The 20,310-nt window shown below is 41.3% G+C and overlaps 1 long non-coding RNA gene across 2 annotated transcripts; it reads left to right on the top strand.

Annotated features, from left to right (window-relative positions):
• Positions 1–260: 260 nt before the first annotated feature.
• LOC128458828 (uncharacterized) lies at positions 261–3,778 on the top strand. 2 transcript variants are annotated; one of them, XR_008342062.1, is made up of 4 exons: positions 261–744; positions 832–1,000; positions 1,107–1,196; positions 3,251–3,778. It is a non-coding gene; the product is annotated as an uncharacterized LOC128458828 (long non-coding RNA). The 2 variants fall into 2 exon arrangements; XR_008342061.1 differs by having other exon boundaries at positions 265–702.
• The last annotated feature ends 16,532 nt before the right edge of the window (positions 3,779–20,310 follow it).

A 20,310-nucleotide genomic window follows, 5' to 3' on the forward strand; every position in this document is an offset into this window, starting at 1 on the left:
GAAGAGGAAATCCCCCTTGAGGCTTTTCAGAGTTTCTTCACTCTCTCAAACCGGCTGGCTTTATCACACACTAACTCACACACACTCACCGTAACCACACACACTTTACTCCTCAAATGGACACACAAAAGCATATCAGCCCGTGTGGAGACAATCACTAAATGTGTAACCCTAAGAACTGAAACATTCCCATGTCTACGTCCTGTATGTAAACATACAGGCACACGGATGCATTCATGCTCCTTTGGCCCAGCATCAGAGAGCTGAGGAGATCCAGCCCCTCTCCCATGGCCCCTTTCTTTCTATTTTAATCACAGGGAGCTTTCAGAAGGCTTAGTCAGTCTTTCTCCTCTCTCCTGTCCCTCATAGACGTCCATCGTCTGCTCCGTGCTTTCTCATTTCCTTTCTACAGCAATTGTCTTCCGGCAGACTGCCCAGTCTTTCACTCGTATCAAAGCGGAAGGGCTTCCCTGCAGAGGTCGAAGCCAAGCGGCAGGCATGTCAAGAGTGGAGTGACTATACCTCAAGATTAGGCCAGAGGAATGTGAGGGTTACACCCTCTGGACTGAATTTTACATCTGAAGTTGGAAGATATATAGAGAATGAAACCCAAGACTGCGAGACTCGTCACTGAGACATTCCTGGAGGAAAAAGATTGACAGGCCGTCGTTTATTTGTGCCGGCTGACGGCCAGAGAATCGTGTGAGCGAAGCTGGTTTAGAATAGCGGCCTCAGCCTCTACCCGTCTGTTTGTTTGTTCAAATTCCTGGAACTTCATCTCTTCATCAAGAAAATATATTTGATTTTAATTAAATCCTTCTCTTTATTCAGCAGGTAGAGTTACAGCTGGATATATGAAGAGTGAGCCTCCCTCTCCAACTCTCTCAGTATCTGCGGTTTCCCCGCTCTGCAGAAAACGCCGTCTCTTGAACATTCCTCACATGTTTTTCTTTCACGGAAAGCATGCTAATTTGTCTTTCACCCTAAACCACAAAAATATGTAGGTGACATTCTTCAAATATGGCACACATATGCCTTGACTGATTTCTCCTTTTTGTTTCAAACTCACATTCTCTATTGTTTCCTTTGTTTTCCTTCCTCCTTAGTTTCTTGGCAAAGGATGCAAGTTTTTTTTATTTTTTTATGTGGACATCTGTTTTTAGAAGGGGCTGAGAGGACGGGAGGAAAATCAACAGGTAAGTCAGCGTCTCTCCGTGTCTGAATCTCATTCCTCATGAGATTAGATTATCTGCTCGCAAGTATTCAGGATCTTATGAACATATTCTCAAACATGACAAAAACAAACTAGAGAATGCGCATGAAGCTGTAATTGCCAGCTCACATTAATTCAACAGTATACACAATAGGGGGAAGTGCAGACATGAATATATTATCATGGTATAAAGCAGCTTTCTAAATGACTTGCAGGGTTTCTGCAGGTCCTCAAAACTCCAAATGTAAAAATGTGCAAATTAAATCCTCTCAAATTTAGATTTTAAACGTTAATTGGATTATAAAGTCAAAGTTACTTTTATAAAGTTGCATTTGCCTCAATCTCTTTTCAAATGTTTTGGGGGAAAACATAAATTGTATTGCAACACATAAACCAAAAAAAAAGCCACTAATGCAAACTGTGCAGCAGAGTCAGATTTTGTTAGAACACACGCAACTATTGTGTTGCAGTGTTGTGTGTTTGGACTAAAATGGCCTCTCCTCTCATCAAAAAAACAACAACTTTACTTTTACTTTAAGAAACAGTTAATATTGTTAATGTTAATGTCACTTTATGGAAAAGTGCCAGTTCCGACAAGTTCATCAAGACTTGTCTCGACAACTTAAGTCCATTAAGAGCTTTTTTTAGGATAATTAAAAATAACACACTTGAAGTCGGCTGCACTTTGTGCAAGAAAACACAAAAATTAAGACCTCTAGGCATAAAAGCATTAAAGTCAAACGGGGAGTCAGAAAAAAGCAAACACAAAGTGCATAGATACATTTTACGTGTACACAACAAGTTAGGGACCTGACCTAATATTCACCATACTATGTCCAGTAAGGATAAGAAAAAGTTTTTAAATGGTTTAGAACTTTTCTTTAACAGTCTAGAATCTTGTCGAAAACTGCAGAAAAACTTTAGTCCTTCTCCTTTTAGCTCTGTGGACCAGCATTTTTCAGCAATATTTCAGTTTTCTTCAGTGTATCACCTTCCTATCTTTTGCTCTGGCCCCAGCTGATTTATGAGAAATTGAGGAATCTACTTTAGAATTTTTGCCCCTCATTGTCAAGGTTCGGCCCAGTCTGGACTGTCTTCCTAGCAAAAAACGTGATGGTGAAGCCGAGGCCGACCAGGATGAAAGTGCGCCACAGCTCTCTCCTTCATGAAAACCAGATGGGCTGTGCTTCTAAGCTGACAAAGAGCGGGGGGAAGTGGGTGGAGGGGGTTTGCTCTGTGCTCTGTGACTCAGTGGACGTGGAGATACGATCCTCTAAAAATTGCAGACGTAAACACGCATAGGAAGCATTGAACAGGGAAGCAGACTAAACTAGACGGGGGGGAAATGTACACAGAGATAGAGAGAAGAGTTCCACTGCTAAAGCCAGGAAGTTTAAAGAACACACCCACACGGGTTCATTAAGCAGCCGTATAAACACGCACATGTACAGCAATTTCTTCAATACAGACATAAACACACATGTTCACACACACTTGCACGCAAACACAGCAGGATGGGACCCCGAATGCTCCGTGTCTAATTCCTTCCTTGTGAGTGGGAGACCCCTACGGCGAGTGAAGAGAACCCCATCAGTATTTACTTCAAACCAACACTCACCCACATAACCTCCCGTGAACACTTAGACACAGCAGCCCCCAGTCTATAAAACATGACTCACAGTGAGTCCACACAATAACTGTCGTTGCACAACTGGAAAGCACCAACTCTCCTCTTGGCAATCTACCCCCTGCAAAACGTCTTGGATCAATTACCTGACTCTATTTGCTCCCCGAGCCCATATTCATTAAGTTTATGTGTCGCGGCTTGTTTTCATTTAACGCCAGGGGAGAGGAACAATGTTAGCTGGTTTCATTGAGTGTGTGCTGCTCTGGGATCAGACCCGAACACCTACAGCAAGACTCTTTGACAGTATTCTGACGAGTGACTGAACAGCTTTCTGCTGTAAACACCTCTGTCTTGATGGGACAAGGAAGAAAAGACAAAGGGGTGATCTGTCCCTTCTTTCACTTTCCCAGGGAGAGCGACCTTATCAGCGTCTGGAGATCTGCTGCTGTGACTGTGACATCATTTCCTGCCCCGGCCCGGGGCCTGTCAAGATTAGGAGGCCCTCAGGCTTGGGATTCAGAAACTTGGTTGTTTCTTTCAACAAACAAAAGGCAAAGAACACCAGGTTTCTTCCCCCGTTGGTATCTGTCTACACCACAGATGTGTTTTTGTGTGAGGTATTTCTGGTTTACAGAGAGGGTTTGAGGCGTGTTTTGAGTAGCGTGTCAGTCTGTGCAGCACTTAAAACAAGAGTAGGGTTCTGTGGAGAAAGGCTGTACACTCGATGACATTCCAGCAGGGTCAGAGGGAATCTATGCATGTGTGTGCATGTGTGTACTCGTCTTTCATTGTTCATTCAGGTGCTGTCGAGTGATGCATGTCATGGCATGTTCCCCAAATGTTGCTTGCTTTTAATTGTCCAACCATCAGTGTATTGGGTTCTCTGTATCATGCTCCATTTTTATTGCTAATAAAAGACGACATAGAGACGCCCTCAACACTTTAATTTGCTTTCCATCTGTCCCAATTTAACAGCTCTGCTCCCGCTGAGGTTTTATAATGAGACATCACGTTTTAATACTGAGAGAAGATCTCTGGGTACTCTCTTCTCAGTCTTGCTTCCTCTCAGAGGACTAAAACACGAAAACAGATCAGATTATTACAGGTTATCATTAAGGTTTAGAAATAGTGTAAAATAACATGGCTGTGGCTGAGAGGGTAGAGCGCTCGTCCTCTAACCAGAAGGCCGAACAGTTTAATCCCAGTTTTCCCCAATCCACATGCGGAAATGTCCTTGGGCAGATTCTGAACCCCAGAATTGCCCCTTCTCATATTCAAAGTGCTGCATATAGATGCATCTCATGAATGTGTGTGTGAATATGGGGTAATGGCAAAAACTGTTCTGTAAAACGTCTTGAGTGGTCATCAAGACTAGAAAAGCACTAAATAAATGTAGACTATTTATATACTCATTTGTTGGGTTGGGTACTGAAATCCAGTGCCAACAGGCAGCGGTTCCACGTGGCCGTTACCTACTGGACACGAATCCAAATACAATTTTCAGTGCCTCATTTTGATGCCTCAGCTTTGTACTAAAATTACATTTAAATTTCACTTAAATCTCACACTATCTACATCTCTCTGGCAGCACGTAGCCTCAACCTACATTCAGCTAAATATGACAGCAAAAAGCCTGAAGCTAAACTGTTAAAAGCGTGGCTGTATTTCATGTGAAATGATTACGACACCCAGGACGAGCAGCATGTGTCTAACAACAGTTCTGTGTAAAAGTAGGAACATGACAAACAGTGATACGGACACAAGGGATGCATTGTGCAGAGGGATGAAGTGACTGAATGCTTGTGTGATCCCATATCAAGCATATCAGCCCGCAGAGTGGAGACAATTGATGACAAGTTTGGAGCTGGACATTTTATTTGAAAAATGACTAGTAATTTTAGTAATTAATACTGTCACAGCCCACAAATCTCCTCATTGGCAATTTGCATGGCTGTCAGGCTTGAGGGGTGGTCTTAAAAATTCACAATTTACAAAATTACCATTCTCTGAGTGGTGTATGTGCAGTAAATATTGGGTTCATAATCCTCAACCTTAAATATCCTCCTGGTTGTGCTCTCCACGTCCCAGATAATCCTCTCATTATAATGTTTAATGGTAAAAATCCTGTTCATAGCAAATCCACAATATGATCTTCAATCTCCTGTGGAAAACAATGTGCTTTGCCAATGACCCCCACTCTGCCACAATCCAGGATATAGCCTGAGTCTCTATCTGTGTGAGAGCTGAGTGGATCATATGCTGGGAATAATGGAATGTGCACGCTCTGCAGGAGAGGACTAATGCATTAAAGGCACATCTCAAACTAAAAACATCTACCATAACTGGAAAGAACAAAGCATAGTTGTGTTTCTTTTTTTTCCTGTAGGCTTTTACTGGGCGATCAACTGGGTAATAATCGTATGTGAAGCAGTTTACAGATATCAGATCAACTTACAGTGTAATAATGGGAGACTATACTGTGATCTGAAGATTCATCGTTTCTCCTTAGACAGTTTTGTCAAATTAAATGAAAGACGTTTCTGGCTCTGTGGAGTATGTGTCTGGCAGAAGTTGCCACTCAGATGCAATATTGATTATTATCATATGTTAAATTCTCATGGTCGACCCACTGAGTGATTCCACATGTTTTGGATAGTTGCTCTTTGTCTTGATGTGTTTTGCTGAGAGCCACAGCGCTGGGAGGCTCTAACCTCAGCTGGTCGAGTGTAGGGAGCAGGTGTTACATTCACAACAGCAGACGAGCCAGAGGAAAAAATGGCTCTCGAGTGTGAGAAACTTCTGTGTTTTCTTTTTCCCTAACCAGTGATTTACGAGGGCAAACGTCTAGACTCATACACACACACCTCAATGTGATGCTCATTACACACAAGCAAACAAAATTCTTGTGGTGAGGATGAAAAATTAAAAGGCATTATTATCCATAGATCATTTCTAATACTGGGTGCAAATGTATGACAAATAAATGCCAGGACTTAATATGTCTTTTCACGCCCACAACTAAATTGCCATAGTTTATTCATAATGCTGCAGTCACAACAACCCCAAATTAACGAATCCATATTTGACCAATCGCTGTCCTTAGTAGCGAACTTCACGAGTCATAACAGTTTGCCACGCCAAACGTTGAGCCGTGCACATGAACGGCACCAAACTCACTTCCTTGTTTCTTGTTTTGAAGAGGCAGACATGTGTTACAGTAATGTCTCTCATTTACAGACACAAATTAAATCCTATTAACAATTCCCAGAAAGCTCAGGTGTAAACTATTTTATGCCAAGTTTAATGTTGCTATTGTTCTAATTTGCTGTTGATATTGTGCATGATTTTATATTAGTATTGTGCTTTAGCTGAGTGTTTTTTGTTTAATGGTGCTGACATTTTTTTCCTTTTGTATTTTTATGTATATTTTACTTCCTCCTTGAGTATTCCCAGGAATAATGTTTGATAGTCTGCACCTCGATGAGATTTTAGCTGTAAAAACTAAATTGGCCTGTTAACCAATGAGAATGCGAGAGCAGTGGCAGCTGACCAATTGGTGGCAGGGAGGAGGGACTCCTGATCTCATTGGTTGCTTTACCCTTGTTCCACCAATAAGCTTCTGTCAAATATCTGGTTAAACACTTGCTCACCATTTTATTTACATCCCCCTACCTACATTTCATTAGCATTCAATGTTAGCATCAATCTAAAAGTAGCCCGTCTCACCTATTACTTTATTCTTGTTTTGTTAGGCGGTGGTCTAGTGGCAGAAACTTGGACTATGGGCAGAGAAGGTCTCTGGTTCGTCTCTGGTTCGACTCCACGGAGAGACAACAAAAGACGAACCTGGATTGATCTGTCGAAAAATCCAAGAGTCTCCCTACCCTGTCTAGTGCCCCTGAGCAAGGCACCTTACTCCCCCAACATCTGCTCCCCGAGCGCTGTACATGGCTGCTCACTGCTCTGTGTGTCCTGCACCAGATGGGTCAAAAGCAGAGATTAAATTTCCCTTCCTGCATGAGTGTGCCTTTGCATGACTGTGCATGTGTTTGGGACGAATAAATGCATCTTTAATAAATGCATCTTTTTCTCTTACTCTGTGTTTAAAACTTAGTCAGTTAGAGTTTATAGAGGTATCTTATATATATATAATATATAGTTCATGCTGAACCAACAGAAGAAAAGACATGATTTCTAGTGTAATATCAACTTCATCTAACAAAATGCACAACGAAAACATACAACCTGTGCAAATTCGAGGCAACTCATTTTACAGTAAAATCATATATATTTTCAAGTCTAACACCCTGAGAATAGTTATTGTAATAATAATAAACTTTATCTCTGTAGAATAATTCATGCATTAGGTGCAACACAAAGTGCCTTAACTAAAAGCAATATATAACATTTAGGAAAAAAACAGCCATCGGGGGAAAAACATATTCAAATTTAGCTGTATGAGTTAAAACCATAAGGTAAAAAAATATCAGCGGATAGCTATTGTAAAAAGATGTGTCTCAAGATTTCTTTTTGAAACTTTTAATAAATGTGGACCTTCGGGAACACTGTTCCAGCTTTGGGACACGTTTAAGTAATCAGTCGCCCATGAACACAACACTGAGACAGATTTTAATCGTTAACTCTTATTTCTACTCGCTTGTGTAAGCAAAGCTGTCGACACAGTGGTGTTTTGGGAAGTTTGGTATATGAAAACAATGCCTGCTGGCGGGCCTTGGGAAACACAGAGACCCAAACATGCAGCTGAGTCAGAGATAGAATGCTATACACACTGTGTTGTTTCAGGTGAAGTGGGGGACAACAGGTGTGTGTGTGTGTGTGTGTGAGTGTGTGTGTGGGAGAGATGAGCGTAGAGAACAACTTGATGTGACATAATTATATACGTAGTTATAATCTGGAGTATATTGAGATTGTAATGATTGATTCTCACTAAATCCACTAATAAACAGACATAATTGAAATAAACTTTTTTTAACAAGGCCACAGTGAACAGCACCCACAGCAGTTTTGTGGTGTGATTCACAGACTTGACATGTGAGTGCAAAGGAGTGTTAATTCATTCTGGAAAGCCAGAGTCAATAAGATAATAATTATGTGAGCTACCCCCACTCCTCTTTCCCCCTCATCTCACTCCCAGTATCTGTCTCATCAAATGTCTCCGCAGCGTCTCCTGAGACCATTTGGTTCTGACTGCCTCTCCCTGCTTTGATGTGATGCACTCATCCCTCTGTGCTCTTCTTTCTCTGCTATTTCCTTTTCCTCTGTTTCCCCCCTAAATGTGTCTTTCCTTCGTTCAGTCATTCGTCCTGCTACTCTCCTCACCCTCTGTGTACTCCTCATCTCGTCTGAACCCGTAGTTTTTTGCTGTCTTGTCCCTGCTCTTCTCCTCCCTGTTGCACTGAGGGTCTAATTTTCCTACAGTGAGTCCAGGAGCAGCTGTTGGGTGGTAACTGTGTCTGAGTGGAGATAATCTGATGGATTTTATCACTTTGTAACTGGAACTTGAACTGGACAAAGTTGATAATCCCCTACTTGAAATTCTAAAGATAAAAAAAAAGAAAAAACACTGTATGTTTATATACAAAAAATTTGTTGGTCTTTCTTGTCAACCTTTCTCAGATTCCTAAGATCATTTCTATTTTGTCCAACTTCAACACCATTTTAACGTCAACTTAGAAGTATTTATGGTAGTAAACAGGCAGTTGTGTTTCGTTTCTCCAAGTCTCAGCTGCGTATGCCGCCCTTGCCTTCTTTGAGATGTGGTTTCTGGTGCAGCAGATGTTTTGGTTAAACCATAAAAGCCTCAGAGTGATGGGTTGACAGTCTTAGGGACCGGCCCAGTGCTCCACAGGAACATAATTTACTGTTCCTGTGATAGAGATCAGGGAACAAAAGCCACGCAGAGCTAAGGGACCGTATGAAAATCACTGGGAGGGAGGGATGCCGTCAGAAATAGTTCCTTTGAAACATGGGATAGCATAAATATAGTTACACAAACAGTCACATCAAAGAAACAGCTTTTACTCAGCACTGTGGGTCATAAACGTGCACCTTGCCATAAATCCACACTTTACTTATGTCAACATCAGACTACCATTAAGATACAAACGTTCAGACCAGTGTACATGATAAAACAAGTTGCACCCCATAAATACTGATTCATGATTTTGTTATGTTTGTTTATTGTTTTTCTGGAGTGTTCAAAGTGAACCCCATGGGGAGATAATAATTTTCAGACCACCGTAAATTGAGGCGGAGAAAAAAACACCTTCATTTAATTTAGCATTTTATCAAAGCAAACGGTGACAATAAACAACAGGATATGTAGACATGGACACTTCATCCCATCAGTGTGCCTGTGTCCTCTCCTTGTACGCACTCCCTTCACTGTGAGAACCTGCAGTGTATGTTTTAGACCACTAGGTGTCACCTTTCATCAACTGTCTCACTTGTGACTGTAACTTGAGAAGCACAGATTGTAAATCCTCTGCTTCTCCACAAGACCACAAATGAGAGAGCTCTACATCCCCCCCAGTGCTCTGTTCAGCATCCACATTATCTCCTGACTTCAAAGCATCTGAAATTAAAAACAGCTGACACGAGTGGATGAGCGACCTCTCCTAAAAAGGACACGATGAATCGAAACAAGACGAAACCAAACAAGGACTTATGTCAAGTGTGTTTTTCCTGCTGCCAGGTGAAGGCAGTCATTTCCGCCATCGGGATAAATTGACCCAGATGTGACGTGGACGAGCAGCTAACAGCCTCATGACCTGCTCCTCACCTGCCTCCTCCTAAGGTATCCTCATCAGAAGACCAGAAAACATCTGGCTAACCTCGAGGTCTTCACATCTGTCCTCACATAAAGATTTCCCTGTATTGATAGGAGTTAAGGACTAAAGTTAAACCAAGGGTGTCACGTGGTGGAACATATGGTGAAGAAAGTGATACAGTGCTGGAGCTTCACAGTATTTCAACCAAACCAGGAAAAAGTGAGATCAAACGGATTACACACAGGAGTTGTCTCACATACGTTGTGTGTGTGTGTGTGTGTGTGTGTGTGTGTGTGTACACCAAAGTAGGCAGCTGTGTAAGCAATCGCCCTGACAGAAAGACATTAGTGGCAAAGAGCCCAGTCTTAAAACATGTGTTTACATACTTGCATGCACGCACACACACACACACTTACACACACAAAGATGTATTCGCAGCATAGATCTTCTAATCTGCTAACATGATGGAAAACCAAATTCTCAAAATGTCAGGAAGTGAATAGCAACCTGATGAGAGGTGTTAAAGAAATTGATATAAAATAATAAGTAAACACGATTGGCACTCAGCAGAGCACATACACTCGCCAAGTCGTCTTAACCTCAACTCAAAGACATTAGTTCCATTTATCAAGATCCATGAATGATTCCTTGGGAATTTGACGCCCTAACTCGCAATGTTGAAGACAAAGTGGATCCACCCCTCAGTACGAAGCAGGCGCAGAAGGTTCTTTCTTGGCCCATGTCCCTTCCACCAAGTTTCAATAAATCAGTTCAGTAGTTTTTGCAAAAGCTAAACATCAATGATTACATAACCTCCTCAGTCGAGTTAGAACTGGGAGTAAATGTTTAAGTTGACTTATCATTTGTCATAACACTTTCAATCTTTCTGGCTTGTTTATATCTGCAATTCTGAAATCTGACACACAAAACTAGCTTTGAACAACTACACATGTGCGTTTCTTGCCTTCTTGTTGTTTCTTTGATGGGTTTAGTGACACACCTGTCCGCCTGCGCCTTTGTTTGTGCAGGATTGCGAGGCTTTCCACTCAAGATGGGGTTAAATGCTTTTATGCGGGAAATGTGACACATGCACCTGCTGGAAATGAAGAAAAAAAACTAAACTAATAATAGAAAATCCAAGATAAATATAGTTCCTGCAGTAGAAGTAAGGCAAACACAGAGGGTTATTTAAACTCAAGGTACAGGCTAAGGTTTGGCTTTGGTAACGCAGGATTCTTTTTGTCAATATACTAGAACAGAAAAGGAAACAATTTACAAGTAAATTATGTTTCTCCCACTGATTAAGTTCACAAATGTAAATAATTAGGAGACACAAAACAGCTCAATTGCAAAAGCGACACTGTTCTTATGGGTCATATTTCTCAGGTTGTAAAACACTAATGACAGCTCAGCTCATCACAGAATACCCAAGTAAAGACTCAGGCACCAAGCAGAGGCAGCTGACCCTTACACTGGCCACGGGAAGCTATTAAAAGGTCACAACCTTTACTCTCCAGGGCTCGACATATCCCACGGCTGGAGAGAGGAAACAACAGGTACACATACTCACACGCTCATCAATGTCAGCGGTCAAACGTCAGCGAGACAGCTTGGTTTGTGTGTAGGTTGACAGGCCTACAGGTAGGAAATGTGACCTCCGAGATCAAATGAATGGATTGTAAAATACTCTGCCCTACTTTGTCTGACTGGCTTTGTCTGACAGTCCAACAGCAACAGCTCAATGTCATATCTTACTTCTAAGCCGCTAAGATACCAGTGAGTATCACATTTCTAGCACATTATTTCTCACACACTATCTAAATGTAATTTTCCAAGATGATGCAAAATGTTTTAAAGGACATTCAGGGATGTAGACACAAGAAAAACTCGCTGTAATTCTTTCATGGGATGCTGAGAATCACTAAAGTCTGCACATAGACGGCTTCAAAGCAAAGCCTTGGAAAGAGCTTGTCTCAAACAGAACATGCTCTAACTGGAGCCACTCTGTAAAATGAAAGATTTCAAATGTAAAAGGTATAAACGTGAGATAAAGAAAATAAGTGTTTAAGTGTTTGATGACATATCTTTAGTCAAAAGTTTTGTCTGAAAACTATTAGTAAAATCTATTATTTCAAGCTCCACAAATTCTGATAATATTTTGACTGACTTCAATTCTAGAAAGAAAAACCCTTGCATGGCACTTGGCTGAATTCCCTGGAGATGTCATGTCATCAGCTGTACTTTAAATACTGTATATTATACATTTTGTATCTTATATGAACATTAGAGAACATGTTGCTTTTCAGGACACTTTTATAAAATATAAGCAATGTCGTAGCAACAAAATGTCTATATATCCTACAGCTAAAAGATGTTACAGACACCCTTAAAGGCTTCATCCAATTGGAAACTGTTTATATGTTACCTGTTAGTAGAACTTTATTGTGCCCATAAGACGTCACAACCGAGATTTGCTTTAAATATTAAGTCTCTGCTCTCGGCTGAAGCACAGGAAGGTGTGAGCCTATAGTCGTGCAGACTGTTTTACAAACCTGGAGGCCAAAATGAAGTTGTCCTAGTTCATTCAACCTTGGTTAGAAAACCCCAAATTACCTCCTCAGTTGGTCTCTAAGAAGTAGAATTAAAAACATTGTTGAAATATACCTTGTGCTGTCACTTGATACTGTTTTTCATCTGCGCGTCCAACCAGCAGAGGAGAATCATCCCTGTGCTGTGTGAAATCCGCTGCAACAACGCGCCATGTCCTGTGAAACAGGTGTAGCCTCGGAGGAAGGGTGGAGGATGAAAAGGAGGAGGGCTGGACTGTTATTAGGGGCGGAGGCCTGTGGTCATGCTACAGCAAGATTTCATCATCCATTTATTTACAGACTTTTATTCTGTGTGTGGATCTGTAAATAGAACACACTGCACAGTTGTTGTCACTAGAGGGAAGTATCTCTGATAATAATTCCATTTAACCGTCTTTTGTATATAAACAAAGAAGGTTATTGTAATTTACACTTTTCCTCAACACAATTCTCATTTAATCCATACTTAACTAACTTCAAATTGTTTCCATTAATTAATGTCCTGAAAACCAACCGAGAGAGATGCTCTTTTATGCCTTTTAACATCACTTTGCTTTTTTTACATATGGAATCATTTATTTTCTTGTGAATTTGCACCAAATAGACCAAGTACAAGGAAGCTTTGGATGTTTTAAACTGGACATTTCACAAGCGGTGACGTGTCACAAGAGTTTCCTCTGTTGTTTGTGATTTTAAGTTAGATTGGTTTAAATTAGATGAGGTGGTGCACAGATGTCAGTGATTTAACTTACGTATAAATATCAGGAGTTATTGTGTGTACAGTGTGGAAGCCTTTTACAGTCAGTAGTTGAAATTGTAAAGGTAATGAGAAAAGCACATTGAAAAATGATTAAAAATCTATTTATATGATTTAATCACTCAATATCAAATTAACTACGTAACACATATGACACACTAAATCAAAATTATTACCCTGGTTGTGGACCTCTAAAACAACACCTATTTAGATTTAAATACTTAAGATAATTATAATTAACATTTTTAGAAAAATGTCATAATTATGATTTATATAACTATAGTTTTTACATTGTCAGCGAAATATTAAATTCAGGGTCTCATGTGTTTGACTGATACTGTCACTTTGACTCAATAAATAATATATTTATCTTATGTTGTGTTAGATTTTGGGGGTTTGTGTCTCTGTTGTTTGCACCTTGAGTGAAGTTACTTATCAAATTACATATTATTTATTAACTTAGTGTTGTTTTGAGTTGTCTACATCCATGTTTTCTGTTTGTGATTCATCATGTTTTTATTACTACTTCGTAACATCCACGAATTGTCTTTTTTTCAGTCGTCATTGTGATTTGTGAGTTTCTTTCTTGTTCTTGTGTGTAAATCAATATATATATATATGTGTGTATTTATTACTTTTGATTAGTGTAATTTGTAGAATATGTTGTGCAGAATATCTGGACGGTTTTAGGTTTAGGCAAAGATCCATAGTTGTTAGGTTTAGGACCAGGATCCATGGTTAGGTTTTAGGAGAGAACGTGGGTTAGGTTTTGGCATGGGTTAAAAATTGTTAGGGTTAAGGCAATAGGCCCAGTGTTGCCAACTTGGCAACTTTGTCGCTATACTGGCGACTTTCCAAATCTTCATAACAACTTTTTTTGTCAAAAGCTACTAGCGACAAATCTAGCCACTTTTTCTGGGGTTTTTGGAGACTTTCTGGTGTTTTGGAGACTGACGTAAAAACTTTGTTGTTCTGCAGTCAGTCTTCAACGAGCAGCGGGGGCTGCCGTGAGCTCCTCCGCCGTCCCAACGCACTCACAGGCGGTCAGTCTCCCAGTTAGGACAGCAGTCCCAGCTGCAGTCAGAGCAGAGAGGAGACCCATGCTCAACGTCCTCCAGACTGCAAATGAGTTGCACATGCACAAAGCCGCCGCTGAACCCGCCCTGTCTCACAGAGCGGGATGTTAACGTCAATGTTTCTTCACTGTCACACTAAAATAAATCTCTGCATTTGACTCACACAGCCTCAGTCACTTAGTCACCTCTTCCACTGTGTGCGTATGCCTCTCTGTGACATAAGCTAATCATCTAGCTAGCTAGCTAATCATGTCTCAGTCTAAATTGTATGCTCAAAAATACAGAAAGGAGTGGGAATCAAACCCTGAATTCAAAGGCTGGTTGAAGCCGTTTATTGGAGATGATACACCGGCATACTGTCTGTATTGTAAGGCTGATTTCTATGCCAAACTTTGAGATATAAAAAAACAAATGACATCTCAAAAACATACTCAAAAAGCAAAGCCTTATAACAGTTCCACCCAAAGCAAGAGTACAAAAATTGACTCTGCAAAAAAGACTGAAACCACCATAGCATTAGCTATTGCTGAACACAGTTCCATGCTGTGTTGAGATATCTATGTTTCTCTGTATCTTGTGATTATATTTTACCTATATCCTGTCAACAAATATTAGCTGTATAATCTATATAATCAATAATGCTACAACTGTTTCTTTTATTTGGAATGATGTATATCTTTTGACTCAGACACAGGGTCAGGCCCAGAGCATGACCACAGAAAGCAGGTGTCAATCTGAGTATCAATCTGACTGCAAAATACAATTCGGAGAAAAGTGTGTGATGGAAATTCATCTTGAGATTTGAAATAATGAAAGCACGGAGGCTCAGGAAAGAGAGAGGATGTGCCAGAACTAATATAATGAGGTGCTTCATAAAACGTGGTGAGAAAAGGATATGAAATCCTCCTCCGTGTCTAATCTGCTGTGTCCGTCTGCTGTAGCAAACTCCCTGTTTGCCGAGGCCACAATAGTGGGACACCTGGTTGGTTGAATTTTCCCTTACAAGTGATGTGCTTGCAAAAAACTGCACTTTGAGGAAACAGTATACATCTGGCCAATAACTGAATTCCCTCAAAGAAAAAGACCCGCCTCTGTGCTGCACCCTGTGTCTTTATAAATACTGTGGACTTAGGATGAGTGTGCGCTTCTTCTCGACATGATCCAGTGAACCTGGTGACGTGTCCGGCAGAACCCCAGAGACTCTCTGTAAGTATTTCATTGTTTTACAATAAATGTTAAATTTCCAGAACTTCATGTATAAGTGTCTAATTATTCCTTCTCAAATCCTGGATCAACAAACACGTTTGTCCAATCGCCGGAGGCGAGGTCAAGTTTAGTGCCTGGCGACGACAGCTGGCATGTGATCACATTGGAGAAGCATGTAAAGCTGCTTTCTCAGACTCCACTGCTGCTACTCACTTCAAAATGCACAGGACAAAGTGCACGGAATTGATTAATGGTGCTCTAGCACCATACTTTCTAAAAAAGTTGGTCACAGATGTGGATGACCAGCGTGTTAGCCTCCTCCTCGATGAGTCCACAGATATAAGTGTTTCTAAGTACCAGGGGGTTGTGATAAGATACTTCTGTGACACCAAACACACAATTATCTCAATATTTCTTGGGCTTGTTGAGTTGGAGGGAGGAGATGCCAGATCTATAGCCCGAGCTGCTGCGGCTTTCCTGGAGAAGTTTTGTCTTAAAAAAGAGAAACTCCTGGAGATAGGGACTGACAATGCCTCCGTTATGACAGGGATTAAAAATGGGGTCCATAAAGTGCTGAAGGAGAATGGAGTATGGCCTCAAAGATCTGGTTCTTATTCGCTGTGTGTCACTCTCTATGACATCATCCCCGTAGTGTCTACGGGGGATGTAGACTTATAACTGGTTTTCAGTGTCTCCAAAGCACAGGGAGGCCTACAAGGCCATATATGTAACCATCAACTGTGGGGAGAAACCCTTACAAATAACCAAGTTGTGTGCCACACGTTGGCTCTCTATTGAAGCAAGCGGTTTCATTAGGGCCCTAGTCCACGACCAGGATTCTAAACCCACTGTACACTCTATGAATTGGGTCTCCTGGGAGCTGAAGATTATCTTCATTCTAATTAAATGCTCCCGCAAGTTAGCTCCCAGATTCGTTGGTCCGTTCCCCCTCTCGAAGGTGGTAAACCCTGTGGCGGTGCAGCTCAAGCTCCTCAGGACAATGAGGGTCCATCCAACGTTCCATGTGTCCAAGGTCAAACCCGTCAGGACCAGTCCGCTGGCTCCCTCCACAAAACCCCCTCCAGCCCCCAGGTCATTGATGGGGTCCAACATACGCAGTTAGGCGTCTTCTGGCGGTCCACCACAGGGGCCGTGGACTTCAGTACCTCGTGGACTAGGAGGGTTATTGGCCCAGGGAGAGGTCCTGGGTCCCTTCTGGGGACATTTTTGCTAAGACTTTGATTCGAGATTTCCACCAGCGTCACCCGGATAAACCAGCGTGCATGCACCACCAGTTTGGTTCTCATGGTTTTCCAGGTATGCATATGTCAGACTCTATATATATATATGATATTTTTATTCTCTTCTATAAAATGTCTGACACTGATATTACAGTATAGTACAGTACTGATATTACAGTACCTCCCCCTTGCGGGGGAGGTACTGTAACATCGGTTCAGTCTGTTTGTTTGTATTCACTTCCTGTTTTATTTTGTTGTCCGTGTTCTTGTGTCTTGTGTCTAGCTTTACTTCCTGTTGGTTTCCCCACACAACAGTACCTAGTTTGTCATGAAGCACTCCCTATTTGTACCCTGTGTTTCCCCTCACCCTCTGCCAGATTGTCGTTGTAGCCGTGGTGTGTTCATCCTCTCCAGCTATTTCCTCTGTGTTTTTGACTACCTGCTTTTTGACTCTGCCTGGATTTACGACTTTGGCTTTTGCCTTATATCTCTGAATGGACAATTAAACTAAAGTTTTATTTTTATACTTTAGCTTGCCGTCTTCCGGATCTGGAAGATATCCTGCATCGTCCCTGTGCCCAAAACAGTGCGTCCTAGTGCTGCAAACGACTTGGGACCGGTGTTTTTAATGTCACCTTTTAGAGGATTGTCCCACTGCACCTCAGGCCCAAAGAATGAACAAATTGCTCATGAACACAACTCTGATCTCATCTCTATATTTTCTTTTCTTTTTTAAATAGCCTTGTGTAGTATATATAGAATTATCCCGACATTTGTATATATTTCTATATTTAATCATATTTTTTGTCTTACTATATTTTCCTAGCCTGGATGCCAGACGAACTTAGCCCCGCCCACAACATTTTTGGTCGGGCAGTCCGGTCTGGAGTCGCTCCGTTGAGCGCTAATAATATCACCCGTTGATCCAGTAGATCGCTGCACGGCTTTGTGCCAGTCACACCGGAGGCTGAAGCACCGCGCTGCGCCAAGGCTGACTCGCGGTACTTCAGCCTCCGGTGTGACCGGCACAACATTTTAACATGGGAGTGGATGGGAGCCAGCTGTTATTTAAGGCTTGGCGCTGCGCTGAAGCGTCCGGTGTGAACCCGGCGTAGTAAATAACTCACAATGCGTTGCTTAGCAAACGTCACATATTACGTTGCTCTGATTGGTTGTAGGTCTATCCAATTGAGCGAAGAAGAATTTTACGTCCTGGTCAGTTGAAACACGCCCCATAATCACAGCCCAATGGAACGGTCTCAGACTCAGATTCTGACTAGAATTGTGAGTCTGACAACGTCAGGCTAATATTTTCCACTTGAGCTGCTACTTTCTTTATGAACCTCGACCTGCAGAGATGGAGAGCCCCTGTTCTCCACCATTTTAGACCTACTCATGCAAGAGTTCGAAACCCACTAAGAGAAGTACACTGAACATCTAGTATTCAATCTAACATCATCCAGGCAGAATATTAATTCCAGCACTCTATCACAGACAACTAAATATACTGGTGGCATAGGGAACAGCTTTAAGTAGCACTCTATATCTCCACTCAGATTTCCATGACTGTGCCTAAACAAAGGTCAACAAAAGCTCTTCAAGTTTATGTTTCCTTAAAAAAACACAAAAAATCTGTATAAAGTAAAAGAAAATCCTATCTATATCTATATCTACATAGATATAGATGCAAATATCAGTGTCAGACATTTTATAGAAGAGAATAAAAATATCATATATATATATAGAGTCTGACATATGCATACCTGGAAAACCATGAGAACCAAACTGGTGGTGCATGCACAGGCCTACACTGTGGTTCCTTGACTCTTGATTGTGTACATTTGGAACCGTTCTCCAGCTCAGCAGGAGAATGTATCTGATACACTTTCTTGTGTTTTCTTGTGAATTTCCTCTACGGAGAATAAATTAAGGTACATCTTATCTTACCTTATCTTAAAAACATCAACATATGCAAGAATTTTAGTTTTATATCGTTTTATTCAGTGCGATACTATCATTGTGAGGACATTCTTTTTTTGAATGATGTTTTGAAATCAAATTGTAAATCCCTCCATTAACATTGACAGTCCTCACAGCAGGTGAAGACGGTAAAGTCTGCTCAGTTGCTAGGGGATGTTGGCGCCGTGGACTTCTTCCACCTCCTTAACAACCCCAGGTGGCGGACTCTCTTCCACGAAAAAGCTTTCTTTTGTTTCTCTGTCATCTCAGGCAGCCCCGCCTCCTTGGGTTTGGGATCAGGGAGTACATTGGAGAGAGACTCGTCCTCAGTGGGCTCAGTTCTAGAAACATAAGAAGTAATGCTGAGCCTCTTCAGCTTATTTAGGAGAACATTGTTTTTTTTCTTCTCCTCCCAGAGCTCGCTGTTGATCTTCTCCTGGTTGGTTGCACGACTTTGGCAGACGTCGTGATAAGAACCTTTGAGAGTCTTCAGCTCAACTTTGAGATCGCCATTCTTCCTCTTCTCCTCATCGAGCTTGATGATGAACTTCCTCTGTTTGGTTTCATGACTTTTGCAGACCTTGTCATAAAGATCGATTATTTTCGTCAGCTCTTCTCGGAGAACATTCTTCTTCTTCTTCTCCTCCTGGAGCTCGGCGATGAACTTCTTCCGGTTTGTTGTAAGACTTTGGCAGACCTCTCGATAAGAAGAATTTAGTTTCTTCAGCTCTTCTTTGAGAACTTTCTTCTTCTTCTCCTCCTCCTGGAGCTCGGTGTTGAACTTCTCCCGGCTGGTTGTTTGAAGTTGGCAGTCCTTGTGAAAAGAAGATTTGAGCTTCTCCAGCTTCTCTTGGAGAACATTATTTTTCTTCTTCTTCTTCTTCTTCAGTTCCTCCTGTAAGTTGATGATTAACTTCTCCTGGCCGACCTTGTGATGAGAAATTTTGAGCTCCTGCAGCTCTTCTTGGAGATTGTTATTTTTCGTCTTTTCCTCCTGGAACTTGGCGTTGAAATTGTCCTGGTTGGTTGTATGACTTTGACAGATATTATGATAAGAAGCTTGGAGCTTCTCCAGCTCTTCTTGGAGAATGTTGTTCTTCATCTTCTCCTCCTGGAGATCGCTGTTCAACTCCTCCTGGTTTGTTGTGTGACATTGGTAGAAAACATCAGCGGACGCTATGAGGATCTGCATCTCTTCTTGGAGAATATTGCTTTTATCCTTCTCCAACTGAACCTCATTGTTTAACCTCTCCTGGTTGAGGATGTATGCCACCTTCAGCTCCACATAATCTTTCTGAAGATCTTTTTTGTTCTTCCTCTTGATTGTGTTGTTCAGCTGAGAGGCGATCTTTGTGGCGCTGAGGGCTTCTGCATTGCTATACTTTTGTAACTGCTCCAGCTCTTGCTTTGTTTCCTTTCCTCTGTTAATGGACATTTCGTTCAGCTTTTTCTGTCGAAACAGCTCTTGTTTGTGCTCCTCCAACTCTTGGCTCAGTTGGATCCTCCAGTGGTACTCTGTACTAAGGTTGGCATTCTCCTTGGCCAGCTGGTCTATGAGGTAGCTTATTTGTTGGGACATACAAATAAAGTTCTGCTGTATAGTTGCTAGGGCTTGACTAGTCCCCATGTTTTGGTGAAAAAAAACTTCCATCACTAATTTAATCTCTAAATTTGAAATAGAAAATTAGAATTATTCTGGACAGATTTCTGCGTCAGTAGAAGTTTTCTCTCGATCACAGTGGTGTGTCACTTATTAAAGACTGAACATTAAAGACACCTTTAATGTTTGATATATCAAACATTAAAGGTGTCTTTAATCTTTAACATTAAACGTGTCTGTGATCATAAACAG

The sequence above is a fragment of the Pleuronectes platessa genome, chromosome 2 (assembly GCF_947347685.1).
Source record: "Pleuronectes platessa chromosome 2, fPlePla1.1, whole genome shotgun sequence".
In the NCBI taxonomy this organism is placed as follows: Eukaryota; Metazoa; Chordata; class Actinopteri; order Pleuronectiformes; family Pleuronectidae; genus Pleuronectes; species Pleuronectes platessa.